The sequence below is a fragment of the Pelobates fuscus genome, chromosome 2 (assembly GCF_036172605.1).
Source record: "Pelobates fuscus isolate aPelFus1 chromosome 2, aPelFus1.pri, whole genome shotgun sequence".
Taxonomy (NCBI): domain Eukaryota; kingdom Metazoa; phylum Chordata; class Amphibia; order Anura; family Pelobatidae; genus Pelobates; species Pelobates fuscus.
In genome coordinates this window covers 352,968,124-352,982,440 of record NC_086318.1, presented here as the reverse complement: position 1 = coordinate 352,982,440, position 14,317 = coordinate 352,968,124, and the positions used below count along the sequence as shown (strand labels likewise).

Sequence of the window (14,317 nt, the reverse complement as noted above, 5' to 3'; positions counted from 1 at the left end):
TAAGCCAGAATTTCACTTTTTATTTTAACTTTTCAGCTTTTTTTTCATCATTTTTTTATCCTGACTTCTTTTGATTTATTGTATGCTTCAATGCAATGGAAGAAATAAAGAATTGGAGACCTATATTACGTCTTCCAACAGAACTTAACGTTTGATTGAATTTCTGGGAAAAAAAGATTTTCTGGATCAAGGCAGTGAATTTCCGCTTGAGACAATCAGACCAAACCTTAGGAATAGCTGGGTGGTTGCTAGCACTTACTAATGAACACCATGGAATTTTGAAATAGCCACCACAAATGTTCTTTCAGCCCTGTTGAGTGTGGATGAAGAGAAGACAGGTGCTAGGCAAGGGTCATTCCTATCGATGGAGTCATGAAATGTGTGACTTTGGGGACGAACGTAGACCAGCGATTGTGTACTCTGCCTAATGGCTGCTGTAGTAGAATCTTGGCAAAACTGTTTCCAAAGAGAGAAAAAAAATTGTACAAGGTTTGCTGCAAGATATGGTTGCCCTCACTCTCTGTTATAGGTTTGGAACCATTCCAAGATGCCATATAAGAAGACCGAGGAATTTGTTGGGGTTTAAGCTTCCCTGTAGGAGGAAGCGGGCCTAATTAGAATATTGCCTCCCATAATCCTTTGCAATGGCTTATGGTCATGAACTTTTTCTCACCGCTGTCTTAAAGTGTCCTTACGTGGTAGCTCTTAAAAGCTGGCCAACTTGAACAGTTATCTTTGCGCAGTAGCAGTATCGTAGCCCATGAGGTCAATCCGAGGCGTGATTATTGCTATTTGAAAACTTTACCCAATACCCTGCCATGATGACTTGAAATACAGTCAGCATTGGCAATTTTTGACAGGCTCTAAGGAGACTGAAAGATTGGTTTAATAAAAGTTTATGGCGCCCCATGTCTAGGGCGTGTCTTACGTGACTCCCGTTTCTTCCTGAGCTCTGTTGCACCATTCCTTCCGCTGGCTTCTTAGCATTTCCCTTTTACCTTTCTCTCCCACTGAATTCACTTGTTTCCGGCAGTACACTATTCTCACTACATGCTACGAATTCCCATCCTTCGGCTCATTGGCCTAGCATTTGCCTTTATGCAAATTGCTCCTTCGCACCCTGAATCCAGCTCAATTATTCACACCTAACCACCTGAAGGCACTAAAATTACTGGTAGCTAAGGAAAACAACGATCAGCCACGAGGTTTGGTAATCTTTTGTAGCCTTCTATCATTTGGATTATTTATTTGCTTTTTTTTTTTTTTACTTGCTTTATTATTTCACCACAGCCTAAAGGAAAGGCTTCCCAGCGGTCGTGCCTTTGAATGTACCCGTCATGTCATACTTACCTGGCAGGGGAGCAATAGCCATGATCCCTAAGGTGGCTCTCCCAGAGTGAGGCTGGTTCATTGCACTCCGTACCAGTTGACCTCTGCGATTTCCTCAAATGTGGGAAACTCGACTGCATAATTTATGGTAGTGGGGGACTGCGTTCGCGCTTTCCCCTGTGTTTGCTTGTTTGACAAAAATAGAGAACTTCACCAATTCTGACGAAGGATAATTTCAGCCACGGCACCCGTCTTCTTTGGCTCTTACTTTCCGCATCAAGCAGGCAGCGACAATCATTTCCTAGGCTTGATCATTTTTATTATCTATGTTTTCTGGAGACCAGTTTTAAGCCAGAATTTCACTTTTTATTTTAATTTTTCAGCTTTTTTTTCATCATTTTTTTATCCTGACTTCTTTTGATTTATTGTATGCTTCAATGCAATGGAAGAAATAAAGAATTGGAGACCTATATTACGTCTTCCAACAGAACTTAACGTTTGATTGAATTTCTGGGAAAAAAAGATTTTCTGGATCAAGGCAGTGAATTTCCGCTTGAGACAATCAGACCAAACCTTAGGAATAGCTGGGTGGTTGCTAGCACTTACTAATGAACACCATGGAATTTTGAAATAGCCACCACAAATGTTCTTTCAGCCCTGTTGAGTGTGGATGAAGAGAAGACAGGTGCTAGGCAAGGGTCATTCCTATCGATGGAGTCATGAAATGTGTGACTTTGGGGACGAACGTAGACCAGCGATTGTGTACTCTGCCTAATGGCTGCTGTAGTAGAATCTTGGCAAAACTGTTTCCAAAGAGAGAAAAAAAATTGTACAAGGTTTGCTGCAAGATATGGTTGCCCTCACTCTCTGTTATAGGTTTGGAACCATTCCAAGATGCCATATAAGAAGACCGAGGAATTTGTTGGGGTTTAAGCTTCCCTGTAGGAGGAAGCGGGCCTAATTAGAATATTGCCTCCCATAATCCTTTGCAATGGCTTATGGTCATGAACTTTTTCTCACCGCTGTCTTAAAGTTTCCTTACGTGGTAGCTCTTAAAAGCTGGCCCACTTGAACAGTTAGCTTTGCGCAGTGGCAGTATCGTAGCCCATGAGGTCAATCCGAGGCGTGATTATTGCTAATTGAAAACTTTACCCAATACCCTGCCATGATGACTTGAAATACAGTCAGCATTGGCAATTTTTGACAGGCTCTAAGGAGACTGAAAGATTGGTTTAATAAAAGTTTATGGCGCCCCATGTCTAGGGCGTGTCTTACGTGACTCCCGTTTCTTCCTGAGCTCTGTTGCACCATTCCTTCCGCTGGCTTCTTAGCATTTCCCTTTTACCTTTCTCTCCCACTGAATTCACTTGTTTCCGGCAGTACACTATTCTCACTACATGCTACGAATTCCCATCCTTCGGCTCATTGGCCTAGCATTTGCCTTCATGCAAATTGCTCCTTCGCACCCTGAATCCAGCTCAATTATTCACACCTAACCACCTGAAGGCACTAAAATTACTGGTAGCTAAGGAAAACAACGATCAGCCACGAGGTTTGGTAATCTTTTGTAGCCTTCTATCATTTGGATTATTTATTTGCTTTTTTTTTTTTTTAACTTGCTTTATTATTTCACCACAGCCTAAAGGAAAGGCTTCCCAGCGGGCGTGCCTTTGAATGTACCCGTCATGTCATACTTACCTGGCAGGGGAGCAATAGCCATGATCCCTAAGGTGGCTCTCCCAGAGTGAGGCTGGTTCATTGCACTCCGTACCAGTTGACCTCTGCGATTTCCTCAAATGTGGGAAACTCGACTGCATAATTTATGGTAGTGGGGGACTGCGTTCGCGCTTTCCCCTGTGTTTGCTTGTTTGACAAAAATAGAGAACTTCACCAATTCTGACGAAGGATAATTTCAGCCACGGCACCCGTCTTCTTTGGTTCTTACTTTCCACATCAAGCAGGCAGCGACAATCATTTCCTAGGCTTGATCATTTTTATTATCTATGTTTTCTGGAGACCAGTTTTAAGCCAGAATTTCACTTTTATTTTAACTTTTCAGCTTTTTTTTCATCATTTTTTTTATCCTGACTTCTTTTGATTTATTGTATGCTTCAATGCAATGGAAGAAATAAAGAATTGGAGACCTATATTACGTCTTCCAACAGAACGTAACGTTTGATTGAATTTCTGGGAAAAAAAGATTTTCTGGATCAAGGCAGTGAATTGCCGCTTGAGACAATCAGACCAAACCTTAGGAATAGCTGGGTGGTCGCTAGCACTTACTAATGAACACCATGGAATTTTGAAAAAGCCACCACAAATGTTCTTTCAGCCCTGTTGAGTGTGGATGAAGAGAAGACAGGTGCTAGGCAAGGGTCATTCCTATCGATGGAGTCATGAAATGTGTGACTTTGGGGACGAACGTAGACCAGCGGATTGTGTACTCTGCCTAATGGCTGCTGTAGTAGAATCTTGGCAAAACTGTTTCCAAAGAGAGAAAAAAAATTGTACAAGGTTTGCTGCAAGATATGGTTGCCCTCACTCTCTGTTATAGGTTTGGAACCATTACAATATGCCATATAAGAAGACCGAGGAATTTGTTGGGGTTTAAGCTTCCCTGTAGGAGGAAGCGGGCCTAATTAGAATATTGCCTCCCATAATCCTTTGCAATGGCTTATGGTCATGAACTTTTTCTCACCGCTGTCTTAAAGTTTCCTTACGTGGTAGCTCTTAAAAGCTTGCCCACTTGAACAGCTAGCTTTGCGCAGTGGCAGTATCGTAGCCCATGAGGTCAATCCGAGGCGTGATTATTGCTAATTGAAAACTTTACCCAATACCCCGCCATGATGACTTGAAATACAGTCAGCATTGGCAATTTTTGACAGGCTCTAAGGAGACTGAAAGATTGGTTTAATAAAAGTTTATGGCGCCCCATGTCTAGGGCGTGTCTTACGTGACTCCCGTTTCTTCCTGAGCTCTGTTGCACCATTCCTTCCGCTGGCTTCTTAGCATTTCCCTTTTACCTTTCTCTCCCACTGAATTCACTTGTTTCCGGCAGCACACTATTCTCACTACATGCTACGAATTCCCATCCTTCGGCTCATTGGCCTAGCATTTGCCTTTATGCAAATTGCTCCTTCGCACCCTGAATCCAGCTCAATTATTCACACCTAACCACCTGAAGGCACTAAAATTACTGGTAGCTAAGGAAAACAACGATCAGCCACGAGGTTTGGTAATCTTTTGTAGCCTTCTATCATTTGGATTATTTATTTGCTTTTTTTTTTTTTTTACTTGCTTTATTATTTCACCACAGCCTAAAGGAAAGGCTTCCCAGCGGTCGTGCCTTTGAATGTACCCGTCATGTCATACTTACCTGGCAGGGGAGCAATAGCCATGATCCCTAAGGTGGCTCTCCCAGAGTGAGGCTGGTTCATTGCACTCCGTACCAATTGACCTCTGCGATTTCCTCAAATGTGGGAAACTCGACTGCATAATTTATGGTAGTGGGGGACTGCGTTCGCGCTTTCCCCTGTGTTTGCTTGTTTGACAATAATAGAGAACTTCACCAATTCTGACGAAGGATAATTTCAGCCACGGCACCCGTCTTCTTTGGCTCTTACTTTCCGCATCAAGCAAGCAGCGACAATCATTTCCTAGGCTTGATCATTTTTATTATCTATGTTTTCTGGAGACCAGTTTTAAGCCAGAATTTCACTTTTTATTTTAATTTTTCAGCTTTTTTTTCATCATTTTTTTATCCTGACTTCTTTTGATTTATTGTATGCTTCAATGCAATGGAAGAAATAAAGAATTGGAGACCTATATTACGTCTTCCAACAGAACTTAACGTTTGATTGAATTTCTGGGAAAAAAAGATTTTCTGGATCAAGGCAGTGAATTTCCGCTTGAGACAATCAGACCAAACCTTAGGAATAGCTGGGTGGTTGCTAGCACTTACTAATGAACACCATGGAATTTTGAAATAGCCACCACAAATGTTCTTTCAGCCCTGTTGAGTGTGGATGAAGAGAAGACAGGTGCTAGGCAAGGGTCATTCCTATCGATGGAGTCATGAAATGTGTGACTTTGGGGACGAACGTAGACCAGCGATTGTGTACTCTGCCTAATGGCTGCTGTAGTAGAATCTTGGCAAAACTGTTTCCAAAGAGAGAAAAAAAATTGTACAAGGTTTGCTGCAAGATATGGTTGCCCTCACTCTCTGTTATAGGTTTGGAACCATTCCAAGATGCCATATAAGAAGACCGAGGAATTTGTTGGGGTTTAAGCTTCCCTGTAGGAGGAAGCGGGCCTAATTAGAATATTGCCTCCCATAATCCTTTGCAATGGCTTATGGTCATGAACTTTTTCTCACCGCTGTCTTAAAGTGTCCTTACGTGGTAGCTCTTAAAAGCTGGCCCACTTGAACAGTTAGCTTTGCGCAGTGGCAGTATCGTAGCCCATGAGGTCAATCCGAGGCGTGATTATTGCTAATTGAAAACTTTACCCAATACCCTGCCATGATGACTTGAAATACAGTCAGCATTGGCAATTTTTGACAGGCTCTAAGGAGACTGAAAGATTGGTTTAATAAAAGTTTATGGCGCCCCATGTCTAGGGCGTGTCTTACGTGACTCCCGTTTCTTCCTGAGCTCTGTTGCACCATTCCTTCCGCTGGCTTCTTAGCATTTCCCTTTTACCTTTCTCTCCCACTGAATTCACTTGTTTCCGGCAGTACACTATTCTCACTACATGCTACGAATTCCCATCCTTCGGCTCATTGGCCTAGCATTTGCCTTTATGCAAATTGCTCCTTCGCACCCTGAATCCAGCTCAATTATTCACACCTAACCACCTGAAGGCACTAAAATTACTGGTAGCTAAGGAAAACAACGATCAGCCACGAGGTTTGGTAATCTTTTGTAGCCTTCTATCATTTGGATTATTTATTTGCTTTTTTTTTTTTTTAACTTGCTTTATTATTTCACCACAGCCTAAAGGAAAGGCTTCCCAGCGGGCGTGCCTTTGAATGTACCCGTCATGTCATACTTACCTGGCAGGGGAGCAATAGCCATGATCCCTAAGGTGGCTCTCCCAGAGTGAGGCTGGTTCATTGCACTCCGTACCAGTTGACCTCTGCGATTTCCTCAAATGTGGGAAACTCGACTGCATAATTTATGGTAGTGGGGGACTGCGTTCGCGCTTTCCCCTGTGTTTGCTTGTTTGACAAAAATAGAGAACTTCACCAATTCTGACGAAGGATAATTTCAGCCACGGCACCCGTCTTCTTTGGTTCTTACTTTCCACATCAAGCAGGCAGCGACAATCATTTCCTAGGCTTGATCATTTTTATTATCTATGTTTTCTGGAGACCAGTTTTAAGCCAGAATTTCACTTTTTATTTTAACTTTTCAGCTTTTTTTTCATCATTTTTTTATCCTGACTTCTTTTGATTTATTGTATGCTTCAATGCAATGGAAGAAATAAAGAATTGGAGACCTATATTACGTCTTCCAACAGAACGTAACGTTTGATTGAATTTCTGGGAAAAAAAGATTTTCTGGATCAAGGCAGTGAATTGCCGCTTGAGACAATCAGACCAAACCTTAGGAATAGCTGGGTGGTCGCTAGCACTTACTAATGAACACCATGGAATTTTGAAAAAGCCACCACAAATGTTCTTTCAGCCCTGTTGAGTGTGGATGAAGAGAAGACAGGTGCTAGGCAAGGGTCATTCCTATCGATGGAGTCATGAAATGTGTGACTTTGGGGACGAACGTAGACCAGCGGATTGTGTACTCTGCCTAATGGCTGCTGTAGTAGAATCTTGGCAAAACAGTTTCCAAAGAGAGAAAAAAAATTGTACAAGGTTTGCTGCAAGATATGGTTGCCCTCACTCTCTGTTATAGGTTTGGAACCATTCCAAGATGCCATATAAGAAGACCGAGGAATTTGTTGGGGTTTAAGCTTCCCTGTAGGAGGAAGCGGGCCTAATTAGAATATTGCCTCCCATAATCCTTTGCAATGGCTTATGGTCATGAACTTTTTCTCACCGCTGTCTTAAAGTGTCCTTACGTGGTAGCTCTTAAAAGCTTGCCCACTTGAACAGCTAGCTTTGCGCAGTGGCAGTATCGTAGCCCATGAGGTCAATCCGAGGCGTGATTATTGCTAATTGAAAACTTTACCCAATACCCCGCCATGATGACTTGAAATACAGTCAGCATTGGCAATTTTTGACAGGCTCTAAGGAGACTGAAAGATTGGTTTAATAAAAGTTTATGGCGCCCCATGTCTAGGGCGTGTCTTACGTGACTCCCGTTTCTTCCTGAGCTCTGTTGCACCATTCCTTCCGCTGGCTTCTTAGCATTTCCCTTTTACCTTTCTCTCCCACTGAATTCACTTGTTTCCGGCAGCACACTATTCTCACTACATGCTACGAATTCCCATCCTTCGGCTCATTGGCCTAGCATTTGCCTTTATGCAAATTGCTCCTTCGCACCCTGAATCCAGCTCAATTATTCACACCTAACCACCTGAAGGCACTAAAATTACTGGTAGCTAAGGAAAACAACGATCAGCCACGAGGTTTGGTAATCTTTTGTAGCCTTCTATCATTTGGATTATTTATTTGCTTTTTTTTTTTTTTTTACTTGCTTTATTATTTCACCACAGCCTAAAGGAAAGGCTTCCCAGCGGTCGTGCCTTTGAATGTACCCGTCATGTCATACTTACCTGGCAGGGGAGCAATAGCCATGATCCCTAAGGTGGCTCTCCCAGAGTGAGGCTGGTTCATTGCACTCCGTACCAATTGACCTCTGCGATTTCCTCAAATGTGGGAAACTCGACTGCATAATTTATGGTAGTGGGGGACTGCGTTCGTGCTTTCCCCTGTGTTTGCTTGTTTGACAAAAATAGAGAACTTCACCAATTCTGACGAAGGATAATTTCAGCCACGGCACCCGTCTTCTTTGGCTCTTACTTTCCGCATCAAGCAGGCAGCGACAATCATTTCCTAGGCTTGATCATTTTTATTATCTATGTTTTCTGGAGACCAGTTTTAAGCCAGAATTTCACTTTTTATTTTAATTTTTCAGCTTTTTTTTCATCATTTTTTTATCCTGACTTCTTTTGATTTATTGTATGCTTCAATGCAATGGAAGAAATAAAGAATTGGAGACCTATATTACGTCTTCCAACAGAACGTAACGTTTGATTGAATTTCTGGGAAAAAAAGATTTTCTGGATCAAGGCAGTGAATTGCCGCTTGAGCGCTTGAGACAATCAGACCAAACCTTAGGAATAGCTGGGTGGTCGCTAGCACTTACTAATGAACACCATGGAATTTTGAAAAAGCCACCACAAATGTTCTTTCAGCCCTGTTGAGTGTGGATGAATAGAAGACAGGTGCTAGGCAAGGGTCATTCCTATCGATGGAGTCATGAAATGTGTGACTTTGGGGACGAACGTAGACCAGCGGATTGTGTACTCTGCCTAATGGCTGCTGTAGTAGAATCTTGGCAAAACCGTTTCCAAAGAGAGAAAAAAAATTGTACAAGGTTTGCTGCAAGATATGGTTGCCCTCACTCTCTGTTATAGGTTTGGAACCATTCCAAGATGCCATATAAGAAGACCGAGGAATTTGTTGGGGTTTAAGCTTCCCTGTAGGAGGAAGCGGGCCTAATTAGAATATTGCCTCCCATAATCCTTTGCAATGGCTTATGGTCATGAACTTTTTCTCACCGCTGTCTTAAAGTGTCCTTACGTGGTAGCTCTTAAAAGCTGGCCCACTTGAACAGCTAGCTTTGCGCAGTGGCAGTATCGTAGCCCATGAGGTCAATCCGAGGCGTGATTATTGCTAATTGAAAACTTTACCCAATACCCCGCCATGATGACTTGAAATAAAGTCAGCATTGGCAATTTTTGACAGGCTCTAAGGAGACTGAAAGATTGGTTTAATAAAAGTTTATGGCGCCCCATGTCTAGGGCGTGTCTTATGTGACTCCCGTTTCTTCCTGAGCTCTGTTGCACCATTCCTTCCGCTGGCTTCTTAGCATTTCCCTTTTACCTTTCTCTCCCACTGAATCCACTTGTTTCCGGCAGCACACTATTCTCACTACATGCTACGAATTCCCATCCTTCGGCTCATTGGCCTAGCATTTGCCTTTATGCAAATTGCTCCTTCGCACCCTGAATCCAGCTCAATTATTCACACCTAACCACCTGAAGGCACTAAAATTACTGGTAGCTAAGGAAAACAACGATCAGCCACGAGGTTTGGTAATCTTTTGTAGCCTTCTATCATTTGGATTATTTATTTGCTTTTTTTTTTTTTAACTTGCTTTATTATTTCACCACAGCCTAAAGGAAAGGCTTCCCAGCAGGCGTGCCTTTGAATGTACCCGTCATGTCATACTTACCTGGCAGGGGAGCAATAGCCATGATCCCTAAGGTGGCTCTCCCAGAGTGAGGCTGGTTCATTGCACTCCGTACCAGTTGATCTCTGCGATTTCCTCAAATGTGGGAAACTCGACTGCATAATTTATCGTAGTGGGGGACTGAGTTCGCGCTTTCCCCTGTGTTTGCTTGTTTGACAAAAATAGAGAACTTCACCAATTCTGACGAAGGATAATTTCAACCACGGCACCCGTCTTCTTTGGCTCTTACTTTCCGCATCAAGCAGGCAGCGACAATCATTTCCTAGGCTTGATCATTTTTATTATCTATGTTTTCTGGAGACCAGTTTTAAGCCAGAATTTCACTTTTTATTTTAACTTTTCAGCTTTTTTTTCATCATTTTTTTATCCTGACTTCTTTTGATTTATTGTATGCTTCAATGCAATGGAAGAAATAAAGAATTGGAGACCTATATTACGTCTTCCAACAGAACTTAACGTTTGATTGAATTTCTGGGAAAAAAAGATTTTCTGGATCAAGGCAGTGAATTTCCGCTTGAGACAATCAGACCAAACCTTAGGAATAGCTGGGTGGTTGCTAGCACTTACTAATGAACACCATGGAATTTTGAAATAGCCACCACAAATGTTCTTTCAGCCCTGTTGAGTGTGGATGAAGAGAAGACAGGTGCTAGGCAAGGGTCATTCCTATCGATGGAGTCATGAAATGTGTGACTTTGGGGACGAACGTAGACCAGCGATTGTGTACTCTGCCTAATGGCTGCTGTAGTAGAATCTTGGCAAAACTGTTTCCAAAGAGAGAAAAAAAATTGTACAAGGTTTGCTGCAAGATATGGTTGCCCTCACTCTCTGTTATAGGTTTGGAACCATTCCAAGATGCCATATAAGAAGACCGAGGAATTTGTTGGGGTTTAAGCTTCCCTGTAGGAGGAAGCGGGCCTAATTAGAATATTGCCTCCCATAATCCTTTGCAATGGCTTATGGTCATGAACTTTTTCTCACCGCTGTCTTAAAGTGTCCTTACGTGGTAGCTCTTAAAAGCTGGCCAACTTGAACAGTTATCTTTGCGCAGTAGCAGTATCGTAGCCCATGAGGTCAATCCGAGGCGTGATTATTGCTATTTGAAAACTTTACCCAATACCCTGCCATGATGACTTGAAATACAGTCAGCATTGGCAATTTTTGACAGGCTCTAAGGAGACTGAAAGATTGGTTTAATAAAAGTTTATGGCGCCCCATGTCTAGGGCGTGTCTTACGTGACTCCCGTTTCTTCCTGAGCTCTGTTGCACCATTCCTTCCGCTGGCTTCTTAGCATTTCCCTTTTACCTTTCTCTCCCACTGAATTCACTTGTTTCCGGCAGTACACTATTCTCACTACATGCTACGAATTCCCATCCTTCGGCTCATTGGCCTAGCATTTGCCTTTATGCAAATTGCTCCTTCGCACCCTGAATCCAGCTCAATTATTCACACCTAACCACCTGAAGGCACTAAAATTACTGGTAGCTAAGGAAAACAACGATCAGCCACGAGGTTTGGTAATCTTTTGTAGCCTTCTATCATTTGGATTATTTATTTGCTTTTTTTTTTTTTTTACTTGCTTTATTATTTCACCACAGCCTAAAGGAAAGGCTTCCCAGCGGTCGTGCCTTTGAATGTACCCGTCATGTCATACTTACCTGGCAGGGGAGCAATAGCCATGATCCCTAAGGTGGCTCTCCCAGAGTGAGGCTGGTTCATTGCACTCCGTACCAATTGACCTCTGCGATTTCCTCAAATGTGGGAAACTCGACTGCATAATTTATGGTAGTGGGGGACTGCGTTCGCGCTTTCCCCTGTGTTTGCTTGTTTGACAAAAATAGAGAACTTCACCAATTCTGACGAAGGATAATTTCAGCCACGGCACCCGTCTTCTTTGGCTCTTACTTTCCGCATCAAGCAGGCAGCGACAATCATTTCCTAGGCTTGATCATTTTTATTATCTATGTTTTCTGGAGACCAGTTTTAAGCCAGAATTTCACTTTTTATTTTAATTTTTCAGCTTTTTTTTCATCATTTTTTTATCCTGACTTCTTTTGATTTATTGTATGCTTCAATGCAATGGAAGAAATAAAGAATTGGAGACCTATATTACGTCTTCCAACAGAACTTAACGTTTGATTGAATTTCTGGGAAAAAAAGATTTTCTGGATCAAGGCAGTGAATTTCCGCTTGAGACAATCAGACCAAACCTTAGGAATAGCTGGGTGGTTGCTAGCACTTACTAATGAACACCATGGAATTTTGAAATAGCCACCACAAATGTTCTTTCAGCCCTGTTGAGTGTGGATGAAGAGAAGACAGGTGCTAGGCAAGGGTCATTCCTATCGATGGAGTCATGAAATGTGTGACTTTGGGGACGAACGTAGACCAGCGATTGTGTACTCTGCCTAATGGCTGCTGTAGTAGAATCTTGGCAAAACTGTTTCCAAAGAGAGAAAAAAAATTGTACAAGGTTTGCTGCAAGATATGGTTGCCCTCACTCTCTGTTATAGGTTTGGAACCATTCCAAGATGCCATATAAGAAGACCGAGGAATTTGTTGGGGTTTAAGCTTCCCTGTAGGAGGAAGCGGGCCTAATTAGAATATTGCCTCCCATAATCCTTTGCAATGGCTTATGGTCATGAACTTTTTCTCACCGCTGTCTTAAAGTGTCCTTACGTGGTAGCTCTTAAAAGCTGGCCCACTTGAACAGTTAGCTTTGCGCAGTGGCAGTATCGTAGCCCATGAGGTCAATCCGAGGCGTGATTATTGCTAATTGAAAACTTTACCCAATACCCTGCCATGATGACTTGAAATACAGTCAGCATTGGCAATTTTTGACAGGCTCTAAGGAGACTGAAAGATTGGTTTAATAAAAGTTTATGGCGCCCCATGTCTAGGGCGTGTCTTACGTGACTCCCGTTTCTTCCTGAGCTCTGTTGCACCATTCCTTCCGCTGGCTTCTTAGCATTTCCCTTTTACCTTTCTCTCCCACTGAATTCACTTGTTTCCGGCAGTACACTATTCTCACTACATGCTACGAATTCCCATCCTTCGGCTCATTGGCCTAGCATTTGCCTTCATGCAAATTGCTCCTTCGCACCCTGAATCCAGCTCAATTATTCACACCTAACCACCTGAAGGCACTAAAATTACTGGTAGCTAAGGAAAACAACGATCAGCCACGAGGTTTGGTAATCTTTTGTAGCCTTCTATCATTTGGATTATTTATTTGCTTTTTTTTTTTTTTAACTTGCTTTATTATTTCACCACAGCCTAAAGGAAAGGCTTCCCAGCGGGCGTGCCTTTGAATGTACCCGTCATGTCATACTTACCTGGCAGGGGAGCAATAGCCATGATCCCTAAGGTGGCTCTCCCAGAGTGAGGCTGGTTCATTGCACTCCGTACCAGTTGACCTCTGCGATTTCCTCAAATGTGGGAAACTCGACTGCATAATTTATGGTAGTGGGGGACTGCGTTCGCGCTTTCCCCTGTGTTTGCTTGTTTGACAAAAATAGAGAACTTCACCAATTCTGACGAAGGATAATTTCAGCCACGGCACCCGTCTTCTTTGGTTCTTACTTTCCACATCAAGCAGGCAGCGACAATCATTTCCTAGGCTTGATCATTTTTATTATCTATGTTTTCTGGAGACCAGTTTTAAGCCAGAATTTCACTTTTATTTTAACTTTTCAGCTTTTTTTTCATCATTTTTTTATCCTGACTTCTTTTGATTTATTGTATGCTTCAATGCAATGGAAGAAATAAAGAATTGGAGACCTATATTACGTCTTCCAACAGAACGTAACGTTTGATTGAATTTCTGGGAAAAAAAGATTTTCTGGATCAAGGCAGTGAATTGCCGCTTGAGACAATCAGACCAAACCTTAGGAATAGCTGGGTGGTCGCTAGCACTTACTAATGAACACCATGGAATTTTGAAAAAGCCACCACAAATGTTCTTTCAGCCCTGTTGAGTGTGGATGAAGAGAAGACAGGTGCTAGGCAAGGGTCATTCCTATCGATGGAGTCATGAAATGTGTGACTTTGGGGACGAACGTAGACCAGCGGATTGTGTACTCTGCCTAATGGCTGCTGAAGTAGAATCTTGGCAAAACTGTTTCCAAAGAGAGAAAAAAAATTGTACAAGGTTTGCTGCAAGATATGGTTGCCCTCACTCTCTGTTATAGGTTTGGAACCATTACAATATGCCATATAAGAAGACCGAGGAATTTGTTGGGGTTTAAGCTTCCCTGTAGGAGGAAGCGGGCCTAATTAGAATATTGCCTCCCATAATCCTTTGCAATGGCTTATGGTCATGAACTTTTTCTCACCGCTGTCTTAAAGTTTCCTTACGTGGTAGCTCTTAAAAGCTTGCCCACTTGAACAGCTAGCTTTGCGCAGTGGCAGTATCGTAGCCCATGAGGTCAATCCGAGGCGTGATTATTGCTAATTGAAAACTTTACCCAATACCCCGCCATGATGACTTGAAATACAGTCAGCATTGGCAATTTTTGACAGGCTCTAAGGAGACTGAAAGATTGGTTTAATA

General features: G+C 42.4%; 17 non-coding genes across 17 annotated transcripts; all 17 read left to right on the top strand.

Annotated features, from left to right (window-relative positions):
* The first annotated feature begins 731 nt into the window (after positions 1-731).
* LOC134593808 (U4 spliceosomal RNA) lies at positions 732-872 on the top strand. The gene has a single exon (XR_010090237.1). It is a non-coding gene; the product is annotated as a U4 spliceosomal RNA (small nuclear RNA).
* A 470-nt stretch (positions 873-1,342) lies between these two features.
* LOC134589728 (U1 spliceosomal RNA) lies at positions 1,343-1,509 on the top strand. Its single transcript, XR_010086759.1, has one exon. It is a non-coding gene; the product is annotated as a U1 spliceosomal RNA (small nuclear RNA).
* An 898-nt stretch (positions 1,510-2,407) lies between these two features.
* On the top strand, positions 2,408-2,548 carry LOC134593222 (U4 spliceosomal RNA). Its single transcript, XR_010089734.1, has one exon. It is a non-coding gene; the product is annotated as a U4 spliceosomal RNA (small nuclear RNA).
* A 471-nt stretch (positions 2,549-3,019) lies between these two features.
* On the top strand, positions 3,020-3,186 carry LOC134589727 (U1 spliceosomal RNA). Its single transcript, XR_010086758.1, has one exon. It is a non-coding gene; the product is annotated as a U1 spliceosomal RNA (small nuclear RNA).
* An 899-nt stretch (positions 3,187-4,085) lies between these two features.
* Positions 4,086-4,226, top strand: LOC134592126 (U4 spliceosomal RNA). The gene has a single exon (XR_010088797.1). It is a non-coding gene; the product is annotated as a U4 spliceosomal RNA (small nuclear RNA).
* A 471-nt stretch (positions 4,227-4,697) lies between these two features.
* LOC134590762 (U1 spliceosomal RNA) lies at positions 4,698-4,864 on the top strand. Its single transcript, XR_010087638.1, has one exon. It is a non-coding gene; the product is annotated as a U1 spliceosomal RNA (small nuclear RNA).
* Positions 4,865-5,762: 898 nt separating this feature from the next.
* Positions 5,763-5,903, top strand: LOC134593221 (U4 spliceosomal RNA). Its single transcript, XR_010089733.1, has one exon. It is a non-coding gene; the product is annotated as a U4 spliceosomal RNA (small nuclear RNA).
* Positions 5,904-6,374: 471 nt separating this feature from the next.
* On the top strand, positions 6,375-6,541 carry LOC134589726 (U1 spliceosomal RNA). Its single transcript, XR_010086757.1, has one exon. It is a non-coding gene; the product is annotated as a U1 spliceosomal RNA (small nuclear RNA).
* Positions 6,542-7,440: 899 nt separating this feature from the next.
* On the top strand, positions 7,441-7,581 carry LOC134592124 (U4 spliceosomal RNA). Its single transcript, XR_010088796.1, has one exon. It is a non-coding gene; the product is annotated as a U4 spliceosomal RNA (small nuclear RNA).
* A 472-nt stretch (positions 7,582-8,053) lies between these two features.
* On the top strand, positions 8,054-8,220 carry LOC134591170 (U1 spliceosomal RNA). Its single transcript, XR_010087987.1, has one exon. It is a non-coding gene; the product is annotated as a U1 spliceosomal RNA (small nuclear RNA).
* A 907-nt stretch (positions 8,221-9,127) lies between these two features.
* LOC134591880 (U4 spliceosomal RNA) lies at positions 9,128-9,268 on the top strand. Its single transcript, XR_010088584.1, has one exon. It is a non-coding gene; the product is annotated as a U4 spliceosomal RNA (small nuclear RNA).
* Positions 9,269-9,738: 470 nt separating this feature from the next.
* On the top strand, positions 9,739-9,905 carry LOC134591461 (U1 spliceosomal RNA). The gene has a single exon (XR_010088237.1). It is a non-coding gene; the product is annotated as a U1 spliceosomal RNA (small nuclear RNA).
* An 898-nt stretch (positions 9,906-10,803) lies between these two features.
* On the top strand, positions 10,804-10,944 carry LOC134593807 (U4 spliceosomal RNA). Its single transcript, XR_010090236.1, has one exon. It is a non-coding gene; the product is annotated as a U4 spliceosomal RNA (small nuclear RNA).
* A 471-nt stretch (positions 10,945-11,415) lies between these two features.
* On the top strand, positions 11,416-11,582 carry LOC134590761 (U1 spliceosomal RNA). The gene has a single exon (XR_010087637.1). It is a non-coding gene; the product is annotated as a U1 spliceosomal RNA (small nuclear RNA).
* Positions 11,583-12,480: 898 nt separating this feature from the next.
* Positions 12,481-12,621, top strand: LOC134593220 (U4 spliceosomal RNA). Its single transcript, XR_010089732.1, has one exon. It is a non-coding gene; the product is annotated as a U4 spliceosomal RNA (small nuclear RNA).
* A 471-nt stretch (positions 12,622-13,092) lies between these two features.
* On the top strand, positions 13,093-13,259 carry LOC134589724 (U1 spliceosomal RNA). The gene has a single exon (XR_010086756.1). It is a non-coding gene; the product is annotated as a U1 spliceosomal RNA (small nuclear RNA).
* An 898-nt stretch (positions 13,260-14,157) lies between these two features.
* LOC134592123 (U4 spliceosomal RNA) lies at positions 14,158-14,298 on the top strand. Its single transcript, XR_010088795.1, has one exon. It is a non-coding gene; the product is annotated as a U4 spliceosomal RNA (small nuclear RNA).
* Positions 14,299-14,317: the final 19 nt, after the last annotated feature.